Raw genomic sequence first — 20199 nt, forward strand, 5'->3', positions numbered from 1 at the left:
TTTGTCCTTCAAGTAGCGGCTGAGGTGCTGTGTTCAGCAGGCTCCTCAAAGTGTAGTCCAGGACCAGTGGCAGCAGCAGTATCACCTGGGAACTTACTACAAATGCAGATTTCCCCAACCTCGCCCCCAACCTACTGAACCATACGCTCTGGGCTGGGGCTTAGGAACCATTGTTTTAACAAGTTCTCAGGGGTGTTCTGCTCATAGAGGTTTGAGAACCGCTGTCATACAGTATGTAACAGCAAAAGTGATTTGGACGTTCAGTCTAGTGGGTCATTTCCCAAAGCATTTCATGTTTGGTGGCCTCCTTGTTCTGGTAACACAAGCCAAGTTGATGGGGGGTAAATAAAGTTAGATTTCCATTAGTGCTTAGTCATAGTTAATGACAGCTCCAAGGTCTGGCTGGACGGAACCCTCGAGTCCACCTCCAACTTGGCTCTGCCAAAAGCAGACTCTGGTTGTGACCCAAGGAGGAGTAAATAAAAGAATTTTTCCTCTCAAGGATACCTTTTTACATATTTATTTATTTATTTATTTTGAGATGGAGGTTTGCTCTTGCTGCCCAGGCTGGAGTGCAATGGTGTGATCTCGGCTCACTGCAACCTCTGCCTCCCGGGTTCAAGCAGTTCTCCTACCCCAGCCCCCTGAGTAGCTGGGATTACAGACATGCACCACCATGCCCTGCTAATTTTTGTATTTTTAGTGGAGCTGGGGTTTCACCATGTTGGCCAGGCTGGTCTCAAACTCCTGACCTCAGGTGATCCGCCCACCTCAGTCTCCCAAAGTGCTGGGATTACAGGTGTGAGCCACTGTGTCAAGGATGCTTTTGATAGTCATGTTCCTTTTAGGGACAGAGATGGACAGATTTCTGGGAGGAACGGGTGGGAGAGGTGTCCGAACTGACCGACAGCCATGCAAGTTTCTTCTGAGAAAGTGCAGCAAGTGGCAGGGCTAAGACGTGGATATGGATGTTTTCACCTGTGTTCAGCTGGCTGCATGGTAGCAGAGATGTTTGAGGAACATTCTGCTTTACTGAAAGGACTTTTTCATTGTAACAGTTGAAACAGAGCTCTGTGTTTAAGAAACATTTCCTGGTGGAACAAATGATTCCAACTGAAACAAACTGAATGTTGAGATAGGATTTACTCTGACTTTGAGGGGAAAGTGGACAGCTAACAGTGCTCATTCATTCCACTTCTGCTCGTCCCATTCTGGGGAAACAGCAGCCCAACAAAACAGGAGTCCCGCTCTGCTGGGGTGACCCAGAGGAAGGGGCCCGCTGCCAGGCGCTGCTGGCACAGGGAGCAGTATGTTCCAAGGGTTGGGCCAGTGGGCCCAGGGTCGCTGTGACTGTTTCCTCCGCTTGGAATTTGTGGTCTTCGCAGTGTGTGAGGCTGAGAGATTGTCACTAAGCTGTGTTCAGAGGTCCCCGTGTCAAGTTTAAGGATCTCTGAGTTGTGGGGGGTGGCCCTCCATGTCCATGCGGTAAATCATATCATAAAACTTCAGGGGACCCTATTTTAGTTGAAGATGTAATTGGCTTAAAAACAATTTAAAGGGAGTCAGGTCTGGGTGGAGATTGGGATGATTCTGTGAAGAATGTTGGGGAAATATAAATTAAAAACGAAGTTGACTGGGCACAGTGGCTCATGCCTATAACCCCAGCATTTTGGGAGGCCAAAGTGGGAGGATCGCTTGAACTCAGGAGTTCGAGACCACCCAGGGGAACATGGGGAGACCCTGTCTCTACAAAAAATACAAAAATTAGCCAGGCATGGTGGCACGTGCCTGTAGTCCCAGCTACTCGGGAAGCCGAGGCAGGAGGATCGCTTAAGCCCAGGATGTCAAGGCTGCATTGAGCTGTGATCGCCACTGCATTCCAACCTGGGTAACAGAGCAAGACTCTATCTCAAAAACTAAATAAGTAGATTAATTAATTAAAGACAAAATCCCTTTTCAGTCCAGAAAACCTCTCCACAAAGGTAAAAGAGAAGGAACAGAATTTTATTACTGGCTAAGCGTTAAGCCAGAATGCGATTTGTATCACAGGCAGTCTGCTAAAGGAACTGCAAAAAGGGAAAGAAATCTTGCTCTTTTGTGTAGCTAAGTAGATACATACAACTCATTATATTTATGTTTTCAAGATTAAATTGCTAAATTTGTCATATCTTTGAGGCTGGAGGTAGGGTTTGCAATTTGGAGTCAGGGGACAGCTGAAGTTAGGCCCATTTCCTCCCCAGAATATAGCATTATCTTCCTTGATATTACATATCAAAGAGATGACTCTGAAGCCATTGTGAGAGAGGCTTATTTAGCATTTGGCCTGACAGGAGCCGCCCTGCCCATTTGCCCACAGGAGTGTGGCTTGAGTGTGTTGGAATTCAAGGCTTGCTCTGAGCTCATGGAGGCTCCTAGAAGACCGGGATCTGCCTGCAATAAGGGTGTTGACCTTTGATAATTACTCATGGAGGCTCCTTGACGACCGGCTCTGCCTGCAATAAGGGTGTTGACCTTTGATAATTACCTACTCTTGCTGGCCTCAGGAAAATGAGGAGTTGGACTGGAGTGCTGTGATGCCATGGCATGGGGGCTCTGTTCCCCTCCCCATTTCTCCAAGCTGCCATTTCTCCTCTTCCCATCTCCAGAACATCCTAGCCAGCAGTTGCCCAGAGGCTCAGAAGCCTAACAGATCGATTCCGCAGATCATGGAGTTACAGAGCAGCTTTTGGAGCTGACGTTGGGGAGTGCTGTGGAGATGGCATCAGGTGTTGGGGCACCCTTTGGCAAGGTCACCTCCTCCTCCCCAAGGCATGAAGATCTCTGGGGACAATTCTGCATCTGATAGTTGTTGTCTAGTCCTTGCTCTTCCTATCTGGTTATTACGCCTCTCTAATTTTATTTGAGTCATTTAATTTGCCTGTCACCCTCTCCAGCTTGCTTCCTTCAGCATCTTTGTCCCTTTGCTCTCCAGTCAGAATCAGGGAAAAATCCTTGTTTCCTCATCAGCTTCATTTCTGGGCTATCTCTAGAGGAAGTGGTAAGGCTTTACATGCCTTTTAGACCAAGTGTATTTTGCTTCCTCTCATGCCCAAAGCAGCTTAGAAAATTGCTTTACCGTGTCCTTATTGAGGACTTTCCAAGAAACTTTGAGTTAAATGACAGTGTTCACATATAGAAATGCCCTTTCAGATACTGCTTCAGTTACTTGATTCACCCTTCTATTATTGGATCAGAAAATGGTTTTCTCCGCCTGATTCAGCCCTACTGTGGGAACCTCAGACTTTGCATCTGAGTTCAGGAAGAACTGAATCGAGTCTACAAGGAGGTTTGTGAATTTGGAGCTAAGTAAAGCTTCTCAGGGCTACAAGCCCTGCTGGTAGAGATTAGGTACTGTACTTGACTCTCAGCCACGACAGTGCCTGTGAACCGGGGGGCATTGAAGTAGCACCATTGGAGGGATTATGTATTCAGTGGGACAGAAATATAAAAGCTAGGCTTGTCAGGCCTTGCCCTCCCTTTTACCGCTCTGGTCCCTCTTCCCATCCCACATTCACTTTCAGACCAGGGCGTGGTTGTCCAAGTGCTTGGCTTTGCCACCTCTGGTCACTTGCCCCCTGGCCTGTCTTAAGTTCTACCTGGTATTTAATGTAGAGAGGACACACGTTGCTTTTTCCCCTGCTTATCCTTGGATCCTGATGTGGCAAGGTAAGGAAGGAAGGGTCTCCCTGGGAATAGCTGTGGACAAGTTCCCATTGTGACTAATCTCAGATTCTGTATCTATTAAATCCACTTAATATGTCACCTACAAGATGGTAGGGAACAAATGGTTCAGTGGATGTTGTATGCTGGGTGCAGTGGTTGACCCACGGTGGGGGCTCTGGGAATCTGCCTCCCTCCCTCTCTCCCAGTTGTGCCTGGTACACTCCCACTCATCCTTAAGACACAACATTGCAATGATAGACTATTCCAGAATCAACACAAATCCCTCATGATTTTGTCCTTCGAGTTGCTTTTATAGCTTCTGATAATTAAGAAAGGAGAGCATTTGGTGTGGAGTAACTTGGAAAGAAAAATGCTTATACCTCTGTTGTCACTGCTCAGAATGGTTATTGAATACTTGAATTGTGGCTGGTGGGACTGGGGAGCTGAATTTCTGATTTTATTTTATTCAAATTTAAAACTAGTTATTGGAAAACTTTTAAGTACATTTGGAATAACTTGGGTATGTGAATCAGCTTTTTCAGCTATAAATGTTATGAGATCGAAATAAAGATCAAGCATTTCTGATGAAGATTTAGCATTCAGATTGAGATATGTGCTGTAAACGTAAAATACACACCAGATTTCGAAGTCTTGGCAAACTAAAAAAGAATATAAACTATCCCACTAATTTTTAGATTGGTTACATGTTGACATAATATTTTAGATATATTGAGTTAAATAAAATGTATTATTAAAAGTAAATTCACATGTTTCTTTTTATGTTTTAAAATGTGGCTACCGGAAGATTTAAAATCACATACGCAGCTCACATTATATTTCTGTTGGACTGTGCTGCCTTAGGCCTTGGTCTGTCTGAAATGCGCTTAGAGGCCACAAGACAGCTGTTGATGCTAGAAGTTCCTGCAGAGTGATGCTTTCTGGAGTCTTCCTTAGTGATCTGCCTACATTATGTATCAGACCTGCCACTTACAAACAGGAACTATTGGAGCACCCTCCTGACCTTAATACGATACCTCCAGGAGCAAGCTGGAGAGAGAGCACCTTTTTCTAGAAAGGTTGCACTGAAGAATCTTTGAAGAAGAAAGGTTAGAAAATTGCTTTATCTCTGAAGCAGAGTTCTTTTTGGGGGTTGGGGGGAGGTTAATGGGGACAGTCTTGCTCTGTCACCCAGGCCGGAGTGCAGTGGCTCACTGCAGCCTTGACCTGCTGGGCTCAAGCTATCCTCCTGTGTCATCCTCCTGAGCAGCCGGGGCTATAGGTACACACCACCAGACCTGGCTAATTTTTGTATTTTTAGTAGACCTTGTTGCCCAGGCTGATCTCAAACTCCTGGGCTCAAGCAATCTTCCCACCTTGGCCTCCCAAGGTGCTGGGATTACAGGTGTGAGCCACAGTGCCCCTCCTGAACTCTTTATTTCTTGACAACCCAAGGGGCTCCTTATCCCTGTCAGGTTTGCTTCCTCAAAGATGGGCCTCTGCCAGGGCTCTTTGAGATTCCTGTTGATCCCACTTTGCTTTGTTCTTATTTGTTATGTTAGGACCTCAACTGAAGAACAGTTATGCCAATCAGCCTTATACAACTGGGAAATTAAAAGTGCTGACTCACTTTATAGCAGACTTGCTGAAAGCTGTATGGTCTAGAATTTAATGTATTCATAGTGGAGTGGTAGGCTGGCATCAACTAATGGAATTGTAGTTAAAATTTTTAAATGCTTAATTTAAAAGATAAGACAATTTGTGTTAAATAGATATTTTCAGTGGAATTTCATGTCATTTTGGATGGTAATGATTAACCAGTCCAGATTTTTCAAAAATTGACATTATGTTAATAGGTGATTAAGAAGACATTCTTGGAGCACCCCTGTGTGTAGATATCCTACCTGCTATATTTTTTTTTTTTGAGATGGAGTGTCGCTCTGTCACCCAGTCTGGAGTGCAGTGGCGCGAACTCGGCTCACTGCAACCTCTGCCTCCTGGGTTCAAGCGATTCTCCTGCCTCAGTCTCCTGAGTGGCTGGGACTACAGGCGTGCGCCACCATGCCCAGCTAATTCTTGTATTTTTAGTAGAGGCTGTGTGCAGGCCAGGTGTCACTAACAGCTGTTTCAGTACTGAGTGGTTAAGGTAAATATTAAAAGCTAGTGACTTTATACAAAGGCTGGGATGTAACAAAAGCCCATCAAGAGTTTTGCCTAGGCCTTTCCCGGGCCTTAAACCATGACAAAATAACGAAGGAATTCTTAACAGGACCCATTTAGGATTAAACAAGCTTTATTGTGGGTCCGAAGAAACTCCCCAGGCCTCCACAAACAAGTTTATTGGGGATCTGAAGGAACTCCTCAAAGCTCCGTGATTTAGCAGGAGACAAGATAAGGGTAATCACCCCAGCACCTGAACCCGTTTAGATTAAGTAAATTTACTGAGGCTCCAGAGCAAGGTCTTCGGGACGAATACCTCAGTTACAGATTAAAATAAGTTAATCACTTATGTCATTAGATGAATGCACACTTACACATAGACATATAGTTTAGAAGGTATATAAGCTCTGGAAAACTTTGTAATTTTGAGTTGGTCTGGCGATAATTTCCAGGCCTTCTCTCTGTAACCAGTTACAGAGATAAAAACTCTCTTCCTCCCCAGTTCATCTGCATCTTGCTACTGGGCCACGAGAAATAGCATTCCGACCCTCAGTTTGGTCTGGGAACAACGGGGTTTCACCTGTTGGCCGTGGCTGGTCTTGAACTGCTGGCCTCAGGTAATCTGCCCACCTTGGCCTTCCAAAATGCTGGGATTACAGGCATGAGCCACTGCGCCCAGCCCCTCCTTGGTGTTTTTTAAGCATAGAGAGGGGTGTAAAATGTCATTTTACTAGGGGGCAGGTTAACACAGCTGCACCTTTATGTACATATGAAGGAAAACAACTTCAGGTTGTATAAGGAACTTAAAATGAGTGTTATTCATGGAATACTATATAGCCATAAAAAAGAATGAGATCATGTCCTTTGCAGGAACATAGATGGAGCTGGAGGCCATTATCCTTAGCAAACTAATGCAGAAACAGAAAACCAAATACAGTATGTTCTCACTTATAAGTGGGAACTAAATGATGAGGACATATGGACATATAGAGGGGAAAACACACTCTGGGGCCTATTGGAGGGTAGGAGGTGGGAGGAGGGAGAGGCTCAGGGAAACTAACCCAGGCTTAACGTGGGGGTGATGAAATAATCTGTGCAACAAACCCCCATGACACAAGTTTACCTATTTAACAAACCTGCACATGTATCTTTGAACTTAAAAGTTAAATAAAATTGCAGGGGGAAATTTCTTTTTAGCAATATTAAGTCTTCTAACTTAAGCAAGAAAAAAAGTGAGTGTTGCTGAGGGTCGCGTTGGGATGAATTATTACTGCATTGGATAAGGTTTTAGGGAATCATTCTTTGTGTCAGACTTGCCGATCGGGCCGGGTGCAGTGGCTCACACCTGTAATCCCAGCACTTTGGGAGGCCGAGGCAGGTGGATCACCTGAGGTCAGGAGTTTGAGACCAGCCTGACTAACATGGTGAAACCCCTTCTCTACTAAAAATACAAAATTAGCCGGGCCTGGTGGCACGTGTCTGTAATCTCAGCTACTCGGGAGGCTGAGGCAGCAGAATCAGCCATTGCACTCCAGCCTGAGCAACAAGAGCAAAACTCTATCTCAAAAAAAAAAAAAAAAAAAAAAAAAAAAAAAAAAAGACTTGCCTGTCAAAGTGTTTCTCAAAGTGCAGTCCAGGCATCGACCCTCATCAGAGGTGAATCACCTAAGATGTTGTTTAAAGTGCAGATGTCGTGGATGGAGATAAGGCCCAGGAATGTGATTGATTTTGTTTTTTTTTTTTTTTTTGAGATGGAGTCTCACTCTGTCACCCAGGCTGGAGTGCAGTGGCGTAACCCTGGCTCACTTCAAGCTCCGCCTCCCAGGTTGACGCCATTCTTCTGCCTCAGCCTCCCTAGTAACTGGGACTCCAGGTGCCCGCCACCACGCCCGGCTAATTTTTTTGTATTTTTAGTAGAGATGGGGTTTCTAACCAGGATGGTCTTGATCTCCTGACCTCGTGATCCTCCCGCCTCGGCCTCCCAAAGTGCTGGGATTACAGACTTGAGCCACCGCGCCTGGTCAGAAATGTGAATTTTTAAAACCTATGTATTCCCTAAATGGACACACTGATGGGTGTGTGACTTCAGATTGTTTCTTGTACAGAAGAATTAAAGCAGTTAGTTGCTATTAATATAAAATTATAGTTTTTACTGTATTACAGTAATTGTCTACCCAAATTATCTCAGCATTGGGCCATTTACTATGCAGCTTTTCAGACCAAGACAGAGTTTAGAGGAGCCCCGGAGGTCTCCAAATTGAAGGTACCAGGGATACCTTCTCTTGAGGGTTTCTGCCCTTGGTCCTTATCCCATCTCCGCGCACTCCAGCAGCAGTGCAGAAATGCCTTCCCCAGAAAGACTCCAGTCTCACTCCCATACCTCTGCCATCTTTAATCAACCCATCATCAACTCCTCCTATGTGTGGTTTCTGGATTTTTCACCTTCGTGGTTCCATCCTTTGGAGACTGGTTTGGTTCCATCCTTTGGAGACTGGTTTTCAGTTCTGGGCTGCTCAGAAACACTTGTGAAAACTCATAAGCTGGTGATGCCTGGACCCCTCTCCTGGACATGCTGATTTAGCTCATCTGGAGCAGAGCGTGGGTGCTGTTCTTGAACACCAGTGTTGGGGGACCACCCAATCACTCAGACAAGCCCACAAACAGCTTCCTTTGGAGGCCCCCGCATGGTCTGCACAGTGTAGTGCAGCCTGCAGCTGGCTTCTCCTGGGAGAAGAGGTTATCCTGATGCTGCCCAGGATCACTTTGGCTCTAGGATCACATTAGCTCTTAAAAAGTCATTGGGACCTGGCGCAGTGGCTCATGCCTGTAATCCTAGCACTTTGGGAGGCCAAGGCAGGTGGATTGCTTGAGCTCAGGGGTTCAAAACCAGCCCTGGGCAACATGGCGACACCTCGTCTCTACAAAAAAAATACAAAAGAATTATCTGGGCATGGTGGCGTGATTCTATAGTCCCACCTATTTGGGAGGCTGAGGCAGGAGGATCACCTGAGCCTGGGAGGTCGAGGTTGTGCCATTGTACTCCAGCCCAGGTGACATAGTGAGACCCTTTTTTAAAAAACAAAATGAAACAGCAACAACAACAAAAAACAAAGTCACTGGGGAGAAGGTTATGACCTGTGTCTCCATGTTACCCAGGCCTAGCCCTGTACCTGACCTATAGTAGGTGTCCTGCAAATGTGCGTGAATGAACATATGGTCACCCGAAACCACAGATCTTTTTCACATGAACTGCCAGTAAAAATCATGCCTTTCCCACCTATACTGATGAAATTGATTTTTTTTTTTTTTGAGACGGAGTCTTGCTCTGTTGTCCCAGCTGGAGTGCAGTGGCACGATCTCGGCTCACTGCAGTCTCCGTCTCCTGGGTTCGAGGAATTCTCATGCCTCAGCCTCCCAAGTAGCTGGGATAATAGATGCCTGCCACCACACCCAGCTAATTTTTATATTTTTGTAGAGACGGGGCTTCTCCATGATGGCCAGGCTGGTCTTGAACTCCTGACCTCAAGTGATCCATGCACCTTGGCCTCCCAAAGTTTTGGGATTACAGGTGTGAGCCACTGTGCCCAGCCTGAAATTGATTTTTAAGACATCACATTCAGGGCTTTAACCTACTCTGCTTTCATTTGGTAACTTTCCCTCTTTTCGAAGGCTGACCAGTGTTGATGTTAATTTCAACTGGATGTAATCTGGGTAGCAAAATGATTAGACGTTAGAACCCTGCACTGGGATTTGAATCCTGGTTCAGACATGGACTTTGATGTGAAGCATCGCATAAGTTCTTAACTGTCCATGCCTCAGTTTTTTTATTTGTAAAGATGGGTAATAATAGTAACTACCTCAGTGGGTTGTGGTGGGATTGAGACGTTGCATATGAGGCACAAAGCATGGAGCCTTAAGCCTAAAGATGGTAGTAATTGACGTGGTTGTGGGGAGCCCACTTGTGCCATGATTTGCTGCACCTTGTGCTCCCTTTGAGGGCCATGGATGAAGCCTCTCTTAAGGGAGGCAGCCGGCATTGTGAGTGGCTGAAGAAAGGAGAGAGGAATGAGGCGCTGAGTGGTGAAGGCCTCAGGCAGGCTTGGTCCTGTTTTCCTTAAGTGAGATCTGCAATGTGTAGGGAAGGATGGCTCTAGTGGCAGCAAACAGCAAGAACATTGTACTCGTCACTCGTCTGTTGGTGTGTGTGTGCACGCACCTCCACCTGCATCCTGCATCTCTTGCTTTCTCCTGGGATTAGCCCAAGAGTCTTGCTGCCAAGAGTTGTTAGGCTTACCTGGGAGCTTTTAAACCAAACCAGGGCCTAGCCCCACCACACACAAGTTGAACCTGAAACTGCAGTCCAGGCATCCCTATTTTTCTTTTTCCTTTTTTTTTTTTCTTTTGAGATAGAGTCTTTCTCTGTCACCCAGGCGGCTGGAGTCTTGTGGCCCAATCTTGGCTCATGGCAATCTCTGCCTCCCCAGTTCAAGCAACTCTCCTGCCTCAGCCTCCTGAGTAGCAGGGACCACAGGTACATGCCACCATGCCCGCCTAATTTTTGTATTTTTAGTAGAGGCAGGGTTTCACCATGTTGGCCAGGCTGGTCTCGAACTCCTGATCTCACATGATCTACTAACCTCAGCCTCCCAAAGTGCTGGCATGAGCCACTCTGCCTGGCCTTTTTTTTTTTGTGAGATAGAGTCTTGCTTTGTCACCCAGGCTGGAGTGCAGTGGCCTGATCTCGGCTCACTGCAACCTCCGCCTCCCCAGTTCAAGTGATTCTCCTGCCTCAGCCTCCTGAGTAGCTGGGACCACAGGAGCCTGCCACCATGCCCGGCTAATTTTTGTATTTTTAGTAGAGGTGAGGTTATGCTGTGTTGGTCAGGCTGGTCTCCAACTCCTGGCCTCAAGTGATCCGCCTGCCTCTGCCTCCTGAAGTGCTGGGATTACAGGTGTGAGCTACTGCACTCAGCCCCTATTTGTCTTAAAAGCTTCCCAGGTGATTCTAATGTGCTGCTAGGGGACGAGCACCCCTGGGGAATGCTGTCTGCGGTTGCTCTCCAGCAGATTCTCTTGTGTCCTCTGAGCTCTGCCTTGGGATGTGCATCCTCACAGCCTGGTAACTCCCCTTCTTGCATGGGGCCCCTTAACCTCACCTAGCAGTTGCAGTGAGGGGCATTGACTTCAGTGGGATCCTGTCACAAGATAAAGGCTTCCTAGCACCGCAGAGACTGTGGATTTTTATAGAGGAGGGTTAGATGTTACCAGAGACCTTTACCAAGAGGACTGGGAGAATTGTCTCAGCTTTTTAATATTAAAAGGGCTTGAGTCTTCCTGCTTTGGTGTTTGTCTCCTGTACTGTCATAATTGTGTTCTGTTGTATGAGTGCTATGAAAATGTTTCATAGGATATGTCCTCCTTGGGTGTAATTTCACCTTGTGCAAGTGCTGGACTCTAGGTTTGGAGTCTCAGCCTGCCCGCCTTCTGCAGGACTCAGTTGGTATGCAGCATGTGTGTGCAAGGTTGCTTTTAGTAGTAGTTGCTCAGTTAATTTGCCATCATTGGTTGAGGGGAGAACGTACTTATTGTCCCACATGGAATAAGTTATTCTTTGTTGAGAGCCTTTAGCCCAGACTGCGTTAGAGCTGCCAGGAACCTTTTAAACCACCACTCTTGTTTGTAATCTTCAGTTTCTAAGTCCCCTTGACCTGTTAACTGCTTCTTTAGTGGGTGAGGGAATGGGGAGTTGATTATGGGAACTGCCTTTCTCCAACACCTGGAAAGCCTCTACTAAGGTATGGTCCAGCTGTATCTCACATTTCCGTGGAAGCATTTGTTCTAAGACCCTGCCTGAGGAGGGCCTTGGAGAAGCCATGGAGTGGTGTCCTAGAGGTGACTCCTGCTGTCAACTCCCTTGCTCCCTGCATCCTTTGAGGGGGCTGCCAAGTGCCTGTATGAAGGCTGAAAGTAGGGTAGGTACAGCCTGTAAAGGTTCACCTTTTTCTCTCTCCCCATTTCATTTAAACATTTCAGCAGGCATTTATTAGGCTCTATACCAGACACGTTGGGAGGCAGAGAGGAGCAAAGCCGTTGCTGCCCTCCTGGGGCTGCCCCTCTAGTCTGGGAGCCAGGTCTGTACCTCAGTGCCTTGGCTCTGACTGGGAGGAGACAGACGGCTGCTGTGGGCTTTAACTGGCAGGGATTGGGATAGGGGAAAAGAGGTAATGTGGACAAGAGCCTTTCAGACCCAGACAGACCTCAGCCTGGACCAGCTGGTGAATTCTTCGTATGGTAATGGGGACTAAGCCTCAAGTATGGAAATTTGCCTAAACTAACTCCTAGTCAGATCACCGGGGACCCCGGGTGTGCTGGGAGTGAGCTGTTCATTCAGTTCTGTCTTTCCACTGTGGTTTCTAGTTGGTCCAAAGCTTCATGGTATTTTTTTCATTCCCTCGGCAAACATTTTTTTTGGGAGGCCCTGCCTTGTGGCCACTGCTCGGGACAGAGTTGACCACGGTGGCTGCTCTCCAGTGGCTGAGATTCCAAAGTCTGTTGGGCCAAGTGTGTTCTGGGAGCAGCTGTGTCAGAATCACTTTCTGTGCTTGTTAAAATGGCACATTCTGTTGCCTTACCTCATGCTACTAAATCTGCATTTTTATTAATAACAAGCCACCCAGACTGCCCCTCTCCATTTATAGCCCAAGCAAAAGGTAGAGAAACTTTGCTCTGGTAAAGGTGACAGAAGGGGCTGGCTCAGAGGTTCTTTAGGAGGCAGGGCCAGCAGAGTGTTTTGAGTGATTGGAGGTATCAGGAGCACCCCCAAGGTTATTGGCCTGGGTGCTTTAGTGGCCGATATCAGTGATGGGCGGGGAGGGTGTGCATGCTGATTTTGAGGTCCTTCTCTGCATGATATCCCTCTAGAACTTACTTTGTTTTCATCCACAAACAGGATTTATGGGTCTGAAGGGGAGGGCTGGGATAGTGTGTATCTCCTGGGAACTGTGGGGGTAGTTTGTGGGTCCAGCACAGATCTATGGCTGGGCACAGAAAGTTCTGTCTACTTGGAGTTCTCTTTCTTTTCTTCTCCTTGGCCTAAGCTTCTATTACCTTGTCCTTGGTATAGTCCCTATTCTGAGGTGTCCTCCACTTGCTGAGTGACTTGGGGTGAGCCCCCCAAGTGGTACTTGAAGGTGGCAGGAAGAGGAAGGCAACAGGAGGAGGTTGTAAGGGGGCATGGAATTGGGGTGAGAGCTGGGCAGGATTTAGCCATGTTTACCCCTGCTGGGCTGGGGGGTGGATGAGACCAGCCTGGCATTCCCACCCCTCCCCTTCTGCAGCACCATCCCTTCCAGATTGCGACCTGCCTTTGCCCTCCAGATGATGCCCTTGGGATCTGAGTCCCTGGTGACCCTGCCATGTCTCTCTGGGGCAGTTTGCAGTTTCTGCTCCCTGGCCATGCCATGCAGACAGCAAATATGTAAATCGGATCTCAGCTTTGGGGTCTCTTCCTTGGGAAGCTTTGACTCCCTGTTTGTTCATCTTGGCTGTTGCCCTCCAAACTCTCTGGTAATTGCCCCGTTTCTTGCCTGAAAACTGAGGCTTATTCCTAGGGCTAGGCAGTGTCAGATACGTGGAAGTCATCAATACATCTTTGTAGAGTGACTTATGCGATGTATATGACACATATATCTTACTTCCTCACTCTTGTTTCTTGGAAGGTAGAATCTTTAGGGTCTGTAAGTGGGAGAAGACATCAAGACCCTCAGCCTTCTGTTCTTGAACATTCATCATTCCCCCCCGCCCCCGCCGCCCCAACCCCCAATTCTGCTGGTCTTGGGTTTCACAGTCCCAAGAAAGGAGATTGGTTTATTTATTGGAAGACAAATAAGGTTTAATAGTTCATAAGTGTCACCTTTCCCAGGTAGGTTTGCATTTCTTACAGGGAATTTGAGAAATTCGGTGGAAGAGTCATGGGAAGAGGATGGAGTTGCATCTTGCTGTGGTGGCCTTAACACTGGTGACAACTGACCTGCAACTTGAGTCCAGTTAATGCACACGGTAAAGGTTTCCAACAGGAAGCTTATTTTGTTTGTCTTTGTGGATGCACAGACATTTCCTTCTTTACTTGGTTCCTGTGGTTTGTGTTTAGTGTAGATGTAATGTTTGTGCCTCTAGAATTTATTTTAAGAACAACAGTAGGAGCAAGATTGTAAACTTGGTTTAAGGAAGAAAGCATGTGAAGCCACGTGCCTTGATCGCCTGGCCTATTAATAAGCCAGTTTCACTCCTTGCCCGGTGTGTCTGGAGTGGGTTGATGATGTTTCGCTTTCCGTATTCACAGGTGAATCTCTTTAGATTCTTTCGCACAGCTGAATGTGGGAAATGCTTTTGAGAAGAGGAAAAGCTCTTTTTATGAGAATTACCTGTGCGTATTTCTCTAATGAGATGGCATGTGAAACCTGGCAGGTACCTCTGGCAAAAGTATACTGATGTGTGTGCCACGTGTCATATGTCATGTGTTAAAAGTGTGAATTCTGTGAGTGCCACTGTAGTTTCCAGTAGGTAATGTTATAATGTGTGGTTATTAGTAATATGAATTTAGTATGCATTAATTCTTGACTGATCTTCAAGAATCACCTGGGGCAGCTTTTAAAATCCAGATTTCAGAATCTCACCCAGACTCACTGACTCAGAGCTTCTGGAATGGGACCTGGGGCCCTATTGAAAGCTTCCCCAGGGGAGACAGATATCATCAGCCTGACTTCCGTCTGGAGACCGGTCTTGGGGGTGGCGGGGGGTGGGGGGTGGGTAGTGGTGAGCCCTAAGCAATCACTGTGTGGATACAGTGATCTTTTGATGGCACTGTTTCAGGAAGGAGGAGGAGAAGATGCCTGGTAGCAAACTGAGGAGAGGCCTGTGCAGGGGATGGTTCTGCCTGGGATATCTGAGTTTGCTGTTCTGGGAGCCAGGAGGATGAACTGATTCATCGGTTGGTGAAACTCCCTTGAAACTTTCCCTTTGGGTGCTTTGAAAATCGAAAACTTATCGTTTATGAAAAGCACATGTGTTATGATCGTGTCTAGCCAACTCTGCATTGTGGTTTCTAGCTAGTGAGACGTCTCCCTACCCAACTTGAGACCTGTCTTGGCCAGGGTTTAGTTACCCTCTAATTTTTTGGCATGGTGGGTTTGTAGTTTAACAGGGAACTTCACTCTGGCCGGTGTATTTAATTGCCGGTGCGTTTTGGAGAAGCTAGAGAGAGGAAGTAGTCTGGAAGTTTTCTTTAGACATGCCGACAGGTTTGGGTTAATTTTGGGGGTGGGAACTGTAAGAGGGGGTGGCTCTCTCCTGGTCAAGGTGCCTGGGGTGGTTTGGTCATTTTTATTGTGAATTCCTAAAACATCAGGCACACCAATATCAGAAATAAGCAAACATAACTTAATGCTGAAGTGTTTTGAATCTCTGTGTAGTTTCCTCGGCAAAGATTATTCAGACCCAAAATTATATAATTGAGATATTTTCCTGAGAACTGTCGTGTCCTTTCAGCCTATATGTGACTTATCCAAGATCACTGGTTAAGGTTTTTACATAACCGATATAAATGCAGAGACTTCCTGACAGACCTGGCCCCAACTGATAAGAAAAAAGGTTTTGATTTTATGATGATTCCAATTTCGTGATACTCCCAAATTAGTTTATTCTAGTTCTCCTTTGAGTCCTCTGGAATGTATATATAAGTGTTCAGATTTTAAAAAGAAAATTAGGTCTTTGTGGCTATGTTTACATATTCTGAACACTTAACCGGACTTCTGTTGTAAGCTAGCATTTGTTGGTGTTTCAAAGGGGGAAAATTCTATTACAGTTTAATTGACTTTGGAGAACATACCAGTGTCTAGAAAGTTAAACAACTGTTTTGTCTCTTCAGTGGAAAGCAAATTTGTATGACTTTCAAAATAGTGTATCTGTCTTATTGGGCCATTCGTGGTTAAATTGAAGACATAGAAACTATCAAAAACAACTACAACTATTATTTTCTGTCCAAACTCTTCCTGCTTAGAGGAATCTTGGCCTCAATTAACACTTTAGCTTCTGTTTTGTTTCCTAGATGTTTGCCCTCTCAATTACACTTAATCTGGATTATTCATGAGGTAGCAATTTTTGTTAGGAGGAGGTAGCACTTGTTTGAGTTAATGATTTGCGCCACATTTTTGGGGACGGTGACTTTAATACTTTAATTCTGCAAGAGTTCAGATGTATAGTGGACAGATCTCATCTCTGTTTGACACTTAAGTCAAACGAACCAATAAATATTTATTGAGCATTTACTGGTACCCTGCGTTGTGCTCAAACTCCGTGTGGATCATGAGTAAAGTATAAATCATGGCCAGGTATTTCAGATTGAACAGTACGATGGTTAGAGTGAACAATCACAAGGTAATGTAGAAGTGTGAGTAACTCAGGGTAAATTGTTTGGGACTGTTACTGAATGATAATTCACTTTAGCCATTGGAGAGATCAGTTTGGTCTGGAAGTCTCAAAGGCTTCCTTGAGGAGGTGAGAAAGATTATAAAACAGGAAAAGCAAAAATAATAATAATAATACAGAAAAACAGCCAACTCTTTCCAGGACGATGGTTGTAATTTGGATGATCAAGCACAAAGGAGGATCTGAGAGACTGATACCTTGCTCTGGATTCTCACTGAGAAATAATGACCTTGAGCTGACTTTTGAGCCCCAGGCCCACTGAGTGAGGCTTGAGGGGAAACGACTTTTAACAGGCAGACATCTCTCTGAAGGGCTCCCAGGGTTTAAGCAGAGGACTCTGCCTACCACAGTGTCCCCAGTCCTTGGTCACAAGCCTGTTGAACTTGTGACACTGCATGTAGGGCTTTTTCCCTTGGAGAAGGGAAATATACTTATGTATGTATACTTCAATGTATACATTAAAGTGAACATTTAAAAGACCTAGTTCAATAACATTTTTGAATCTGAGATGAGAGCAGCAGAGCACTAGGGATAAACAACTAATTAAGGCTGAATGTTCTCTACATATTTGTGGAATATAATTTCACTGTGCACTGATGACATGTTAAACACAAAATTAGATAATTACATAATTAGGCAATTTAAACATGTGTCATATCCCGAGGACACCGGAACAGGTAACTGTAAACGTGACCATACTGCTTGTTTGGTTTCTCAGGGTTTGTGCCTGGAAGGATCACATGTAGCCTGAGACTCTGGAATTTTGAAACGAAACATTGACAAGTGGCTTGTTTGAATTTGGTGGTTTAAGTTTGGCTGCTGAAAGAATCTTTATAGCTCAGCAAACATGGACTTGTGCAGCTTTCTTTAGCTTTCTCCATTTGGAAAAACATTCAGAAAGAAGAAAGGGAAAATGGCATCAGTCGTTCCTCAGATATATAAATAAAATAAAGGAAATTTCTAAACATGGAAGACCAGAAACCCATGTATATTTAATTCTATGCCCTTGTTCAACTTTGGTGTAAATGTTCTGTGGATTTCATCTCTATTGAACACAATATTAGGGATACAAATGTAGAGTGGGCGAGCTGCTCCAGGCCTCTGGCCCCAGGCATGGTCCCAGGCCCGTTTCTTGCTCTGGGTCAGTGGGACTTACGGAATGCTCCTTGGAAAGGACATGTTGCTCTTTAAGCTCCTAAATGCAGACAACAAATTCACTGGTAGCTCAGAATCATAGCAGGCCTCATCCTGGTGTAATAGTAGTTGGGCTGTATTCCTTCCGTGTCTCAGTGTGTGTATGTTTAATTAAATTTCTTTACTTTTTGTTACTGTATCTTTATTAGATTTTTCATTGAATTTTTTATTAGGTTCTCTGGAAAAGAATTAAACACTCTGGGAAAGTAATCCTCTATTCGAAGACAAAATGACCATCTTAGTCTGTTTCATGCTACAAAACCAAATACCCGAGACTGGGTAATTTTCAAAGAACAGACATGTATTTGTCTCAGAGTTCAGGAGACTGAGAGGTCCAAAATCAAGGTGCTGGCTTCTGGTGAGGGCCTTCTTGCTGTGTCCTCACATGGTAGGAGGGCAAAAGAGCAAATCCATTCCGGCAAGCCCTTTTTATAGTAGCATTAATCCACTCATTAGGTTGGAGCTCTCTTTACCTAAACACCTCTCAACACTGTTGCATTGGGGATTGTTTCTGACATATGAATCTTGGATGACGCATTTAGATAATAGCAATAACATTAGTGTGACTGGGAAAAATAGGTGACACTGAGAAGTTTCTAAGAGTATCTAATATTTCTGAGCTGGGAGCGCTAGGATTGACTGAGTGGCTTTTGTAATCTAACCATTGGGCATAAGAATGGAAAGGTGGTTACTTCTCTTATATTTCCAGAAAACTTACATTTTTCACAAAGATGAATTATTCCTTTATCATTTACTGAGGAGCAGCTGTGTACTAGCCTTCAGCTCCACTTGTGTTGAGCTGGATGTACACAGGGTACCATATTGAGATGATGTATGTGAAGGCACTTTGAAAACAACCAGAGGCATGCTAATGTGTGTTATGTGATTTAATTTAATTTTTAAATGTTTTGAGGTTTGGGTTCTTGGAGGTGAAGAAACTGCAGGAGGTGTTTTATGGAGCTTTTACTGTGTTCTTGGCAATTTACTAGGAGTTGTTTTGCTCCTTCGAGTACATGTATTTAAAACTAGTAGTTGGCCAAGACTAATTTAAGGTCCTTTGGTTTATGCCCTAGAATGCATATTTATAGAGTTTCTACGCCTCTTGTGAAACATGCTGACTCCAGAAAATCCCTCACATAACTGGCAGGGAAGAGAGAAGTGTCTGTGCCCTATTTTCCTACGAGCCAAGGAGAAGCCCTTGCCAGGCAGGCATGGGGAGTACTCATCCAGATGTGTTTGACATAGTTTCTGAAATAGACCAGGGCATATGCCACTCGGTTTCTATTTTAACATAGGTATGTTGACAGAGGCGTTGGTCCCCAAATAGAGGGGCAGAGGGTGTGAGATGTATACTCCTAGGGTGAGGAACTGGGTGTCTTCATCTGGTGATGTGAATTTCAACCTGAAATACAAATCGTAGTGTTTTCTGGGAAGAAGACTGCAGCCCTGACAGGGCTCTGGCCTGGGCGGTTCATTCAGAGGCTCTCACCTATACCTGTTGCTGGCCACAGGGACCCGGGGACAACCTGACCCAGAAGCCTGAGGGTTTTTGTCTTGTAACTTCTTGTTAAATCTGTATTAAATCAACTGTAAGGCTGTGGTATCCCTCTGGACTAATCAATTCCTGGTCCAGGAGGCCTGATGCCCCAAAGTTCTAAAACTCCATAGGGCCTGCTAAGAACCAGAGGACAAATCCTTGTACCACCTGAGTGTCACTGAGGCAGATCTCTGGGGCATACCACCTCTGTTTCTAGGCTTGGTGTTAGCCAATCTCAGGTATGTGAATTCTCTGTTTAATCCTCTTGACTCTGGACTGTGAATGTGTTACCTGCTTGCTTCGGGTCTGCTTCCAGGCTGAGTTGTGTTTTCTGCTTTTGAATCAAGGTTCTGGATTTTCCCCCCAGATGGCCTTTGTACATCAGGGCCCCGTTCTGGTGTAAGGGATACTATCTTATCATACCTGCCTCAGTTATTTGAAGCTTGAGTGAATCAAGTCTCCTGTCTAGATTCACTTCCCTTCTTGTGGATCACTTCAGGTCAGGAGTTCAAGACCAGCCAGGCCAACATGGTGAAACCCTGTCTCTACTAAAAATACAAAAATTAGCCGGGAGTGATGGCGGTGGGTACTTGTAATCCCAGTGACTCAGGAGGCTGAGGCAGGAGAATCACTGGAACCCAGGAGGCAGAGGTTATAGTGAGCCGAGATTGCACCACTGCATTCCAGCCTGGGTGACAGAGCAAGACTCTGTCACAAAAAAAAAAAAAAAAAAAAAAAAAAAAAATTTTCTCCCTCATTTAGGCTCATCTGTTCTCCTTTCTTTTTAATATAATTTTAATTTTCAAAAAGTTAAATTTCACATGTGGTAAAAATTTAAAAAGTAGAAAGAGGTATGCAGTGAAAAGTAACTTTGCTCCAACCCATCCACTAAAAACTAAGGTCCCTTCCTAAAGGCAACCACTGTTAGTGGTATTTGTGTATTATCCTGGAAGCATTCTATGTATATGTGTCTTTAAGTTCTGACTCCCTTCCTCTCTGAATACTCTATATAGTTTATAAGGTGTGTGTACTTATGCATCTTACTTAAAAAAAAGTTAACATTGTAAGTTATATCCTATTAGATTATATAGAATAGCCTCATTCTTTTTTAACAGCAATAGTAT

At 45.0% G+C, this 20199-nt stretch overlaps 1 long non-coding RNA gene across 1 annotated transcript in view; it reads left to right on the forward strand.

The window, feature by feature from the left end:
• Positions 1-13706: 13706 nt before the first annotated feature.
• The window catches only part of LOC116275802, a 162987-nt gene continuing 156494 nt past the window's right edge, over positions 13707-20199 (forward strand). Inside the window, exon 1 of the long non-coding RNA XR_004185135.1 lies at positions 13707-13917. This is a non-coding gene — a long non-coding RNA (uncharacterized LOC116275802). The remainder of the gene's footprint in view (positions 13918-20199) is intronic.

The sequence above is a fragment of the Papio anubis genome, chromosome 7 (genome assembly GCF_008728515.1).
Source record: "Papio anubis isolate 15944 chromosome 7, Panubis1.0, whole genome shotgun sequence".
Lineage (NCBI taxonomy): Eukaryota > Metazoa > Chordata > Mammalia > Primates > Cercopithecidae > Papio > Papio anubis.